The sequence below is a fragment of the Helianthus annuus genome, chromosome 1 (genome assembly GCF_002127325.2).
Source record: "Helianthus annuus cultivar XRQ/B chromosome 1, HanXRQr2.0-SUNRISE, whole genome shotgun sequence".
NCBI lineage: Eukaryota > Viridiplantae > Streptophyta > Magnoliopsida > Asterales > Asteraceae > Helianthus > Helianthus annuus.
In genome coordinates, this window is record NC_035433.2 from 2,195,091 (window position 1) to 2,208,792 (window position 13,702).

A 13,702-nucleotide genomic window follows, 5' to 3' on the forward strand; every position below is an offset into this window, starting at 1 on the left:
AAGCATGCTAGACATTGGTTAGGAGGCAACTTGATTTTCATACAAGCTTATTGTCGCACACACACATATACGCATTGAGTGGGCATAAGTTGCTAATTTTTCTTGTCACCGAGAGTTTGTGAGGGGTGTGTCTTGTGGATTGATAAAAAAGCTAGTAAAAGGATGGCATTTTGGTTTGGTTTGCATGTTTGGTCGCTTATGGTTAAAAACAGTTTTTGAAGTGGTTGCTTGGGACAAGCAACGGGTAAGTGTGGGGATGTGACGGGTGGTCCGTAGGACAACCCTTAAAAGGCTTTAACTTAACGCACATTCTACATTTTATCCGGTTATTTGCGTGAATTAGGTAATCACAAGTTAATGGTGGTGCAGGTGTTAAAGTGTACAAGATGCAGCTTTTAGAGGGCTTGAAGGATGTTAGAGGTTGGCGTGATCAAAATGTGTGAAAACAAAGGAAAATGAAGAAATCGGAAGCAAAAGATCACTCAGAGCCGTAAGCTACGCCACCAGGCCGTAGCTTACGGCCCCTATAACCTACAAGAAATGTCCGCCGTAAGACAGGAGCGAAATGGCGTAAAGGTTCACTGCTCACCGTAAGCTACGGCCTCTTGCCGTACCTTACGGTGCTGAAGGGAGGATTGTTGTTCGCTGGGTGGCGTAAGCTACGGCAGGCGCCGTAGCTTACGGCGCCGATTGTTCCAAAGGTGTAACTCTTGCATTAATTGGCCGTTTTATGGAGCATTATGATGTCCCATCATGGGTTTTCGGTTACTACATGAGAAAAACGAGCTTGGGACTATTTGAAGGCACTTGGGGAGCTAGGAAACACATCTTTTTGCATAATCTTTCACTAGAATCAATTGGGAAGAATCTTGGCACTATATTTCTTGTCTTTGTTGGTGAAACTTGGAAACATTGTTTGTTATTTCTATTTTGTCATGATGTGTGTTAAAGCCATGAGTGGCTAGGTACTTTAATGACTATCTTGTGGTGAAGGTTTGTTTAGACTTTTGTGTTCTTATTTGCATTTCTAGAATATCAATCTCTTTTCATTTAAATTGATTGTTATGGTGTGTAATCGATTGTTAGTAACAGGTTGATTCTTATTTTAAACTAATTAGAAACCATACGTTCTTGGTGCCGTTGGCAATCGGGATATCATGGGTATAGTTAGGTTTGGGGTAAGGGTTGATTGATCATCGGGTGACAACCTCACGTTCTCGGAATCTGAGTACTTCGTCCCCTTTCATCACTGCAATTGGTTATGCATGAACTATGTCTATGTAGTTCTTTCTAGTTAAATGATTAACACAAAAGTTGAAGCAAACCGGATACACAAGATAGTCGTTTATTTCTCAATTGTTTACAACTTCAAGTTTCATTTCGCAAATTAGTTAATTAATCTTAGTTTTTAAAACCAATCAAATCCAAACAACTCGTGAATTTTCTTTTTCTTGCAATTAGTTTAATTTAGTTAACTTAGAGAAGCATCGCAAATAGCACATTTTCCACAGACTCCCTGTGTTCGATACCCACTTGCCACTATTTACATAGTTGTTATTGGGATTAAATTTGCGTGACCACGACATCACGTCAAACATCATAGTCAAACAACACAATTTATAAATGCACAGCGGAAGCAAAAGATAATATATTACAATCCGAATATAAAGTAATATCAAGTATTACAACGGAAAGTAGAGGATCCACAGGCGGATCTTAAAACTTAAATGTTGTTCAACAGACTTTAGGCGCCTAGAACTTGCAAGATTCCTTATTAACGCCCTGAGCAGCTTCCAGCCTAATACGTACTTGTACCTGTCACTTAGACTTTGGAAAATACGTCAGTTTTCACTGGTAAATACACTCAACTGACTCATTTGAAAAGAGTTTATGAAAATTGGTTTAGGCGCACAAGGCACAAAACTATTTTTGACACTTGATTAAGATGCACAAGGCAAGATTAATCTTTTATACTTGGGACAAACTATATCTCATGTTATCAGTTTTACATAACTTGCTCTACATCCGGGGCCCGGTCCTATGCCGGTTCAAGATTAACCGACACACCACTATTCCCTTATTGGGAATCCCTTATTGGGTATAATCAATTTATAAGCATAAAGCATCTGTCAGGTGTATGCCTACACCCCGTGCTTAGGTCGTGGCCATTGCATTTAATGAGTCAAGGATATCCAGGACACGGTCGCATTAACCCCCAATGTTTCAGTCAAGCAATACGAATTAAAAACAGGTTATTTGGATTTCCCGACACATTGGTCTTCGAATCCCATACCTGACCATGCGGTATTTATATTACCGTATCCCAAGCCCGTAATAGGGAAAATAAGTTAAGAGTATTTACCTGAGCTAGCTCCTGTCTTAAATAGCAAGAGTTATAACTCAGTCGTATTCCTAAGTAAGCGTAGGTACAATTTACCGGAAAGCTCTAGTCTGGAACGATGGTATAAATAACCAATTAGACTGCTAACGGGTCTTTAATTAAGCCTAAGCTTAGACCGGTTAGTCTTAAAGAAATATACGGTTAAGACGCATGATTAAGCGAAAGGCCGGATAGAATGTGATTTAGACCCGACAAGTTTGAATACTTGTATAATGTGGGTATACTAAATACATTCTGGATTTTGAGATAAAAATGATAACGTTTGACCCGTTTCGGTTAATTTACGCAAACTAGTTACGTAAACCGAACCGAACGCAAAAAGGGCGTTACGGGTAACCAAAAGAGTCATATGCAAGTTCCCTGAGATAATATGCTTTAAATATGATATAATATCAGCAAGTTATGTCCTATTATGCCCCGAATGTATTTAAACTCAATTTACGCCTCATAAGGGCATTTTGGTCATTTAAAAGATTATGAAAGAGTCAATTTGGTAATCTGAGTTACAGGTCTGATTTATACAGTAAATATACTTAATTTGCCATATTATAACAGTAGGGTATGACCCGTAGACAAAACTTATCATTTAAAATCAAACTATGCACCGTAGGGGTATTTTAGTAATTTCACAAGGGCTAAAAAACGACAAAACTGGAAATCTGAGTTCAAAATCTTATACTTACTGTTATTATATGAAAATATGCTAAATACATCAGTAGGTATGAGTCTTATATGTTTAATATGAGTATAACGCTTACAATGCGCTAAAAACGCTAAAAATGCGATTTAGAGCCGTTTCCGGGTTTTTAAAAGAAAGCTGAGATTTTTATATTTCCAGAATGCCCAAAATAATTTATTTAACAAATAAAATCAGTAGAAAAAGGTTTGGGGTCAAAAGAATGTATAAAACTCATTTTATGGCTTAAACGGTCAAAACCGGCATTAACCGAATCGACTTAGCGACGTATGATCCGATCAGCCAAAAATTAAATAAAAATCTTCAAAAATCCCAGAATATTATATAACATCAGTGGGTAAAAAGTTTTATATCGAAAAGTGGCCTGAAATAGGTTATACGCTAAATGCGCCGTTTATTTAACATAAAGATATAGTTTTACGCTATCGGCCATAACTCAAAATCTGGACCACCAACTGATCTCAAATTTTCGGTGCAAGTTTATAAATTAATAATAAAGATTTCTACTCTTTTACTTTTCCAAAAATCACGTTTTATATCAAAAAGGGCAAAATAGTCAACTTTTAAGCATAATCGGAAACACGCATATGAATCGGTTAAGCATAGACTCAAGATGTAAAAATTCCAGAAAGTTATACATAAATAAAAATGGTCAAAAATACACTCTAATACAGATCTCAAACATGCATGCACGGATCCGAATCGATAGTCTACGAAAAAGTCGTTTTATAAGACTTTCGGTTCCGATCCGAGTTTATACTAAAGATTGTCGAGTTGATTATGATAAAACACATTCTTATATTCATTATAAGTTATTTTTGATGATCAAACTGATTGCATGTCATCTACATTACCATTTATGCTATATTTCGCAAAAACGATTTCTGTTGACTTTTTAAGAACATCTTTGACTCGACAAATAGCATGCTTAGAGTGGGAACCAGAGAATACCCTTTTGAGGGTTTGTTCCCCACATAAATACCAACTTATAAGTGGTTTCAATTTGAGAAATGACAGAGCCAATTTCGTTTAATCGAAAAGTCAAACTTTATGAACAACGGTTTGACTCTTAACTAATAATCTATGCTAGAACGGATTTGAGGATGATATGAATGCTTACAAAGGTCCTAATGAAGCCTAGAAAACACTTGGAGGCTGCCTTGACGATCAGATTGCTCCTGGAAATGCTTTGAGAGTTCTTGCAAGTTGTGGGTGTTCATGTTACTATCACAAGTGCCTCAAAAAGTGATGAATTGATCAGATTTATAAGGGAAATCAGATGTTGTGAGAGGTCTCTAGGTGTCTATACTTGCATGTCCATCCATTGGTGCACTTAGGAGGTGATATTAGCTGTTATGCACTCAAATTTCGGACCAAAACAGCAGCTGATCGCAAAAAGCTGCACCTGGGTTTTTTGGCAGCTCCAAACTTTGTTAATTATTGGCAGTTTTGGTCCCTGTCCTTGCACGCGAGGTTTTGGCTATGAATCTTGACTCGTAAACCCTAAAATCTGGTTTTTAAGAACCTTGGGACATTTACCAACATGGTAATGTCCTCGGATAACTTTGCGCTCACCCGAAAAGTCATGAAATTCGACGTTGACGCTTTTAACCCCTCAAGTACGGTTTTGGCCATAACTTTCTCATACGGTAACGAAACTACGTGAAATTTTTACCACATATTCTAGTGAGTATATTTTAGCATTACAAAGCTTCGGGTCTGCCAAAAGTTCACTCAGAGGTATAAATTCAACATGTTGACACTTTTAGCCCCTCAAGTACGGTTTTGGCCATAACTTTCTCATACGGTAACGAAACTACGTGAAATTTTTACCACATATTCTAGTGAGTATATTTTAGCATTACAAAGCTTCGGGTCTGCCAAAAGTTCACTCAGAGGTATAAATTCAACATGTTGACACTTTTAGCCCCTATAGTTTGTAATTCCTCACTTTTGTGCAATTTCCGCTTCGTATGATCCATGATCCATCCGTTTAAGGTTATAAACATTATGTAGGGTTATTATGGAGTCTATTTAGCCATTGTTGACACTTTGGACCCTTATGTTCCATAGTTTCCACCGTTTGTCAACTTTAGTCCCTCTAAAGTTTGTTTTTGCATATGCAAAGTCTATGACACGTGTCAATACATCATTGGACGTAAATTTTCGAGGTGTTACAAAATGTTATTTCGCTAAATCTAATTATTTATTTGTAATTCGAATGACCCGCATTATTGTGACTGTTGGCTTCTTGTTACCAAGTCAACACATTTTCTTGAAATTTCTTTTCTTTTCAAGTTACATACATGGTTTTTCGTCGTAACCATGCCAAATTTCCTTGTCGATACTCGTATTTATTGTCAGATTGCGCTAAAACCAAGTTCAATTGTTTGAACTTGTCCATTACACATATTCAAAATGATGTATTGGGAGCATCATATTCAAAATTCGTTTTAACAAGTGTTTCATTTGTTTCGAGTGGTAGTAGACTTGTTTGGTCTACGACTCCATTAAGTTGTGTGTTGATTTCGACACCTTGTGGTGATGTTTTCACTTATTTGAAGCTTGCGCTAAACTCGTTTACATATTTCTTGCACGGATTTAAATATTTATTTATTGAATTGTTTTAAATCCGCTTTGAATTATCACATTAAAGCAGTCTTAACACAATCGTGGGTTAAGACGATGGTACACAAAATCTATTGCATATTCCGGTGTGCTGCTAACGGTTCTTTCAACATCGATCGAATATTTTACGATATTTATTGTTTCTTCATCTTCGATCGAAAACATTAATTCCTTGATGTTACATCCTCAATTGAAAATCTTATGATGTCGTTTGAATCAAATCTTCAAATTTGCTTCACTGTACTTTCGCTTGACTTCAAACACGGTGAATTTGTTTGATCACCGCTATTATTGAATTGTTTCATTCACTACGACACCTTGCGGCATCGGTATAACTTGCAGCTTGTGCTGATCACGATCGAGCGTTTCATGCAAACTAATACATTTGAGATTGTTGATTCTAAGTTCATCCAGTAGATGTTATTGCTTCTAGAACTCATTTACTTATTAAGAACGTTCGTATGGAATTCGATTGGTCGAAGTTCCTGTTCATTGTTGGATCCATGTTAACTTAGTCACATTAGTGACAGTACCTATACGTCTTGTTTCTTTTGACATCAATTTTTGAAACACATTTCTTTTAAATCGTTGGGTTCTTATTGTTGAGGAATGTCCTTGAATTCACATGATTCAAATAAGTCTTGATCCATTTTCGTGGTCATCTACTTTGATACTATTCGTATTTACCTACACATAACGTAACTCTAGGGAGTTAACGTAGTCTAATTTTCGAGGACGAAATTTCTGTAACAGGGGGAGAATGTGACAACCAGTGATTTACGGCTCTTAATTATGAGATTAACAGATGATTAACGTGACAATAAATAGTGTTTAAGACGCAAATTAACTCATTTAGGCCCTTGGAGTGCCCAGGAACGGTTATTCAGCTGTACAGTGCGCGTACGGTGGTTTACGGAAAGATCCGATGAATATTACGCGACAACGAACTGATACCGTACAAAATACTGACAACGCCGACAAGTATGAATGTTACACGAATATTTTATGTCTATGAAATTAATTTTGTGAATTTGTTGGGCTTCCGTGCGACACAAACATGAACTAAAAACGTGGAAACGGTAACGCACCGACAATGAACGACGTAACTGACGCACCGGACTCGAATTTCGTCTCGATATTGATAATATGTTATGATATATTTGGTTTCGGTTTCGAAATTTTAATGCTCGTAGTTGGAAATGGATCGAAAAATGGATAAAAACGGCAAACGAGGCGTTTACGCGATTTAGCGCAACCGACGGTTAAACACTACAAACAACGACTACCGGTACTTTATCATATATTTTTAAATCCAAAATTTTATTTTAGGGCATTCCGTGGAACTCGGGTTCATAAATGGATTTCGTAGAAGTAACGGGCCGTTTATAATTCGAGAATTGGGGCTTGTGGGCCTTGGGCCCAAGCCCATTAAGACAAAGGCTCTTGGTATATAAAGGGGTTTCACCCCATTTCTTGTCATTTACAACAAAAATCAGTCAGACACACCCATGGTGCTCTCTCTCTCTCTCTCGGCAGTTAAAGGGGTCGGACTCCGGCCGGCGAGCGGTGGAACCGGTGACTTCCCGGCGGCGACGGCCGGTGATCACGGCGGGGCGGCAGCGGCGGAGCCGTCGTAGGCGACGCTCTAGCTAGGTCTCGGGGTCGATTCTTCCGGTCACACACCGCTACCCCCACTAAACCAAACATTCCCGACACGATGGCGGTGTCCGTTTTCGAAGACTCTGAACCGTTTGGGCTCACACGCATCTCCGGCGAAGTTCCGGTTAGTATTCCGGCGAGCACATTTTGAATATCTGACTTCGTGAGTGCATAGATCGGGTTATGATGAGCCTTTCTGCAAGTTTTCAGAACATTTATTTTTCCGGCGAAGGTAGTCCGCTCCGGTGAGTACACCCAACTCTTTCTCTCGTTCAGATTTTATAAACCTCTATCAAAAGCTCCTCCTCTCCTTGTCTTCTTTTTGTTTTAGGATGCTCGAGGCTCGGTTCAGTCTCAGCTCGATGCGGATGAGGATTCAGTTGCGGTTGTGTGCGTTTCAGGGGTGGCTGGCGGTCTTGGTGGGATCCGGTGACGGCGGAGAGCCGCCGGCGGCGGCGGTGGGGTCGGCCGACGGCAGTGGTGGTGTTTCAATCTTTGGATTTGTTTATGTTTGACTCGGTTTTTCAGGTTCGGGATGTAACGAATCAGATTTGTGCTCGACTCAGTTCGACTCGGTGTATTTTAGCGCGACTCAGCTCGACTCGGTGCATTCCGGCTCGACTCGGTCAACTCGGTCAAAGTCAGCCGATCGACTCAGTTGACTCAGTCAACTCAGTGAGTCAACTCGGTCATCTCGGCTTTTCGACACAAGATATTGGTAAAATATAATGGCATAATTTCTTTTGTCGTGTTATAATTTAAAATGGATTACGTGAAACCGAGCTCGACCCGACTAACTAACGTTTACGCATTTTGCGATTCTGTTTCATTTTTGGCGTGTTTGATGAAAGTATATTATATATTGTTTGAATTGTTGAATCTTGAAAATATATCGACAACTTCTGTTGTCGGGGTTTTCCAAAAACAGGGGAAACTCTGTCCGTTTTTCGTTAAAAACCCGATATACGAAGCGTATTTATACTTTATAAACGACATTTATCGAGAGTCAAACAATTTTCTGAACTAAGTATATGCGTATATTTATTGTCGACAACTGTCACACCCCGATTTCCACGTGTCTCACCGGTGGGCCCGGTGGGGGATTATCGTGACGTAGTTGGCAACAATATAGTCAAACCACAGTATATGAATGCACAGCGGAAGCAATTGAAAATATAATACAACCGAATTTATTATTGTAATATCAATTGTCACCATATTCGGAAGTTTATCCACAGAAGGATCGAACATAAAATGGAAATAATAGTTCAACAGACTTTTAGGCATCTTAAGCTTGCGAGACTTCTATTGATGCTAAGGAGAAATATCCAGCCAATTACGTCTAGTACCTGCATTTAATCTTTTTTGGGAAAATACGTCAGTTTACACTGGTAAATACAATTAACCGACTCATTTTGAAAAATGATTTAAAATTGGTTTGGATGCACATGGCATAAACATTTTTATTTAACTTGATTAAAATGCACAGAGGCAAGATTAACCTTTTTAACTTGGGAGAATTATTTAATATTATAATCTTGTGAACGAATTACATGTTCCTTATGCGTTCAGTAGCCCGGATCTAGTCCGGGTTAAAGATCAATAGACACACCACATAGCATAAACCGTGGCGGGTAACCAACGGCTATACCTTTATAAATTATAGACATAATGCCGGGTGTACGCCTACACCCGGATGTCAACGTCGTGGCCATTTCATAAAATGCTGCCAAGGATATCCGGGACATGGTCATTAACCCCCCAAAGGCTTTTAAGTAACAAGACTGTTTAAACGAGCCGATCAAATTTATTCAATTACCCACTCAACGGTGGAGAATTTGATGCTCGATCAAGCGGTATGCTATATACCCTAACCCAAGCCCGTATAACGGAAAATAAGTCAAAAGTATTTACCTTTGCAAGTATAAATCCTTAAATCGAAATAAATAGCAGATAGCTTTTACTGGTCCCCTATTCTGGAACGGAGGTTAAAAATAACCTATTAGAATCCTAACGGGTCTTTAATGTAGCCGTAGCTTAGACCGGTCAGTTTCAAAGGATAGTTACGGTTTAATCGCGTGAAAGGCGAAAACCATGAATGGAATGTGATTTGGACCCAACAAGTTTGAAGACTTGTTTTATATGGGTTTAATAACCACACTCTGGATTTTGGGGTCAAAACAATAAGGTTTGACTCGTTTCGGCTAGTTTATGTAAACTAGTTACATAAGCCGAACCTTGCACGCAAAAGGCGTAACGGGTAACCGTAAGAGTCCTACACTGGTTTCCTAAGTCAATATGCTTTAAAGAGGTTGTGGTATCAGTAGGATACCTTCCATAATGCCCGTAACGAGTTTAAGTTCATATTATGCCCCGTAGGGGTTTTTCGGTCATTTTAAAGATTTATAAAGAGGTTTCCGAGTTCTACAGGAAATCTGAGTTTCCCGAACAGTTTATAAAGTCCAAAATACTTTATTTATTATTTAAAATCAGTAGCAACTGGAATCGGGTCAAAAGACCTTGTAGAACTCAAGTTATGGCCGAAAAGGGTATATTCGATATTTACCGAACCGTTGCCATAACCGCAGGTTATGAGCAGGTTAAATATAATTAAAAATCTTTAAAATTTCCAAAATATTATTTTACATCAGTGTGTAAAAGGTTTGGTTTCGAAATCTTGGTCTAGATAGGCGTTATGCTAATTGCGTCATTTAATTACTAAAGTTTCCGTAATTTGCGCTATTTAGCATAACTCCTATTCTAGGCCTCGGATTGACGTGAAATTTTAGGGACATGCTTAGAAATTAGTAACCAAGGTTATGGTCCTTTCACCTGTCCGAAATTCTCGTTTTAATTTAAAAAGGGCGTCACGGTCAACTTTTAAGCATTTAACGGAAGAGGTGTAAAAGACTCGGACAAACAACAAACCGGTCACAGAGGGTTATACCATCATGTAACCTGGTCCTAAGAGAGTCCTAAGGTATATCTAAATCATACTTTAACAGGTCAGAACTGAAGTCAATGCAAAAGTCAAAGCTTTGCGACTTTCGGCTCCGAACCGGGTCAAAACAGTAAATGGTCGGATCAAAAAAGCTTAGACTAGTTAATAAGCTTATTGTCATGTTCTATGAGTGTTAAAACAGGTTACACATCATCTACATTACTGATTATGCATTAAATCGCCAAATGGCATTTCCGTTGACTTTTTCTAAGCACGTTTGACTCGACATTCGGACTAGTTAGAGTGGGACTCAGAGGGTGCCCTTTTAGGGGTTTAAAGCCCACATGATTACCAACGTATAACTACCTTTGATTCAACAAACCACTGGACCATTTGTGATTTATCGCAAAGTCAATCGTTAGTTGCGACGGATTGACTTTTAAGCTAAACTAAGCAATAACTAAGCCATAAAAGGGTTGGCATACTTACAGAAGCTTGGTGCACGACTTAGAATGTTAGAAGAGTGCTTGAGAGCTCCAGAGATGGTTTAGAATGCAGGTTTGAGGTGTGTTTTACTTATGCACAATGCCTTGCCTTTTATAGTGAAAAATGGGGCTTAGGATCATTACACATCAACCTACAAGGCATCATGGATGTTCAGCAGGTGGCCCTTGGTGCTAGGGGGCATGTAGAGGGCGCCCATGCTTCATTAATTGCTCAAATGATCGTTCACAACTTCAAACAATGCATCTATCCAAAGTTTCTGCATCTGGGAGTTGTACGCGACCCGCATTAGGATTCAGGCCACTTGTACGCGGGCCGCATGAATCCTAAAGTCAGAAACCGCATCTCCACCTGGCGCGCGGCCCGCATTAGCTCAACCATAACATCAACGCGGCCCGCATTAGAGTTAAATTCCAAGATTTTCAAATCTTTTGTAATGATTAACCTGACCTTTCGGTTTCGAAGGGGTAACTTTGCGATTTGGCCCTCGATTATTTACCACTAAGGGCCTCGAGACCTTTACCCGCGTTGTTAAGCCCCCGGTTAGTTTAATTACTATCTGAAAAGCCTTATCTTTCATGATTGACGCTTTTAACCCTTCGCATACGAATTTGATCATAACTTTCTCGTTTTAAAACGGAAGTTTGCGAAATTTATATCGTATATTCTAGTGAGCGTATTTTATTGTTACAAAGCCTCGGGTTCGTCAAAGGGTCACTCAGAGGTATAAATTAAACATGTTGACACAATTAACCCCTGTAGCTTGTAATCTCTCACTTTCTCCCGCGTTTCGCTCCGTACGATCCATGATTTATTCGTTTGAAGGTACGAGCATCATTTAGGGTTACTATACAGTATATTTACCCTTTGTTAACATTTATAACCCTCGAATTTACATACATTCAAGGTTTGTCAATTTTAGTCCTTTATTTAGTATTTAATACCACGTGTAAACTCATGACACGTGTCAACACATGATTGGACACAAAATTTCGAGGTGTTACAACAACCCTTTTGTAACTCGCCAAAAACAAGTTTACGACGTTTCAACGAACACGATTTTATAAGCTAACGAAATCCGATACTTGTATAAAATAAATATAACTATTTATATCTATTCCAAAACAGTTAGAACTCGAAAACCGTTATGGGATAAATATTATTTGTATTCATTTTCAACGATAATCATTCGGAACTCTTTATAAATAATTTAGTTTATAAAGTTGGAATATTCATCATGTTTACTTCAAACATCGATACTCCAGAACACTTTTACAAATAAATATAATGTTTATATTTATTTCAGACGTCGTTACTGGCTTGATTTTTATAAAATAAATATAATTGTTTATATTTATTTCAAATGTCGTTAATTCATATGCTTTTATAAAAATAAATATAACGTTTATATTTATTTCAGTCAACGAAATTCGGAATTTATATATATATATATTTCAAACGTTATTATTCGAGAATCATAAACAATAAAATAATTATCTATATTTATTTCGAATGACCAAACGCACTCCGACGTGTCATCGCGCGATCTTAACATATTACTAACCGACGCGTTTCGACAACAAAAATTTTATATATATATATATACATATATATATATAACTTGATTCCACCCTACGAAATCTACAACGGTAAATTACCGAATCATGTACGACTTCGTTACACACACCTACACACACATATATATACATATATGATTATATACTTAAGTGTATATACTTTCTAAAACACTTGAAAACTAAGCTGTTTTCGAGAATTAGTTTCGTCCCACTTATCAATGGGATCAAATACCCATAGTTCGGTTATTTCAAATCAAAGTATTAACACCCGCGTAGAGTCGTTTTAATTAGCGACACGGTAGAGATCGGACAGGTAGTTTAGCTACGTTTAATTAGAAACTTATAATTATTCCTTGATTAGGAATGCCTTAGTTGCACGCTAGCGAGTTCACATTCTTGGAACGACATCACGAAGTCGTAATTAGCTAGCTTCACACAAGGCAATCCAGGTGAGTTCATAACCCCACCTTTTTACGCTTTTACATTTTTGTATATATTTTTGGGGTGGAAAGACATGCACGATTTTCAGAAACATACAAAGTTTTCGATAAACAAAGACTGTATATTTTTAGACAAAGCACGTTTTGCAAGAACATACAAAGTTTTGAACAAATGCAAAACTCGTATTTCTAAATCATATTACGAATGGATTTCGAGGAACTCAAATGATTTACGAAAGGTTTATACTAAACATACCGGATTTTACAAAACAAATGCGTGTTTTCGAAATGTGAATGATTTTCATAACTAGGGACGGGTCGTCTGGGGATAATATATAGAGACCAGGGAGTTGGCCTTAGAGGCTGTGAGGTTCAGCCTTAGAGGCTGTGAGGTTCAGCCTTAGAGGCTGGGGAGGTTCAGCCTTAGAGGCTGGGGTAAAATACATGTTACAATTATTACAAACATTTATTTACATGGTATGGTTAGCGTAGGGAGGGTTTATACTACTAGATCATGTGAGGGGTGGGCACAACACTTGAGGCCATTAATCCTCATTGTTAGGACCGAGGGACACAAGAGTGATAGATCTATTTGGGTGTAGCGAGCCCACACCTGTGAGGCCGGGGAGGCCCATAGAGGTGACTGTGTCTTACAGCCGAAGCCCGGTAACAACTTTGCTAGGTTTGAGTTTCCCTGCACTTTCTCACACATACCAGTGGCTTTGCAACCCATTGGTGATCTCTTTTTCCTTATTGCTACATACCAGGGACATGCATACTTACAGAAATACCTGATTTTTTTTACAAATCACATACAATATTTCATATAAATTCAAAGCATAGGATTATGCGGAC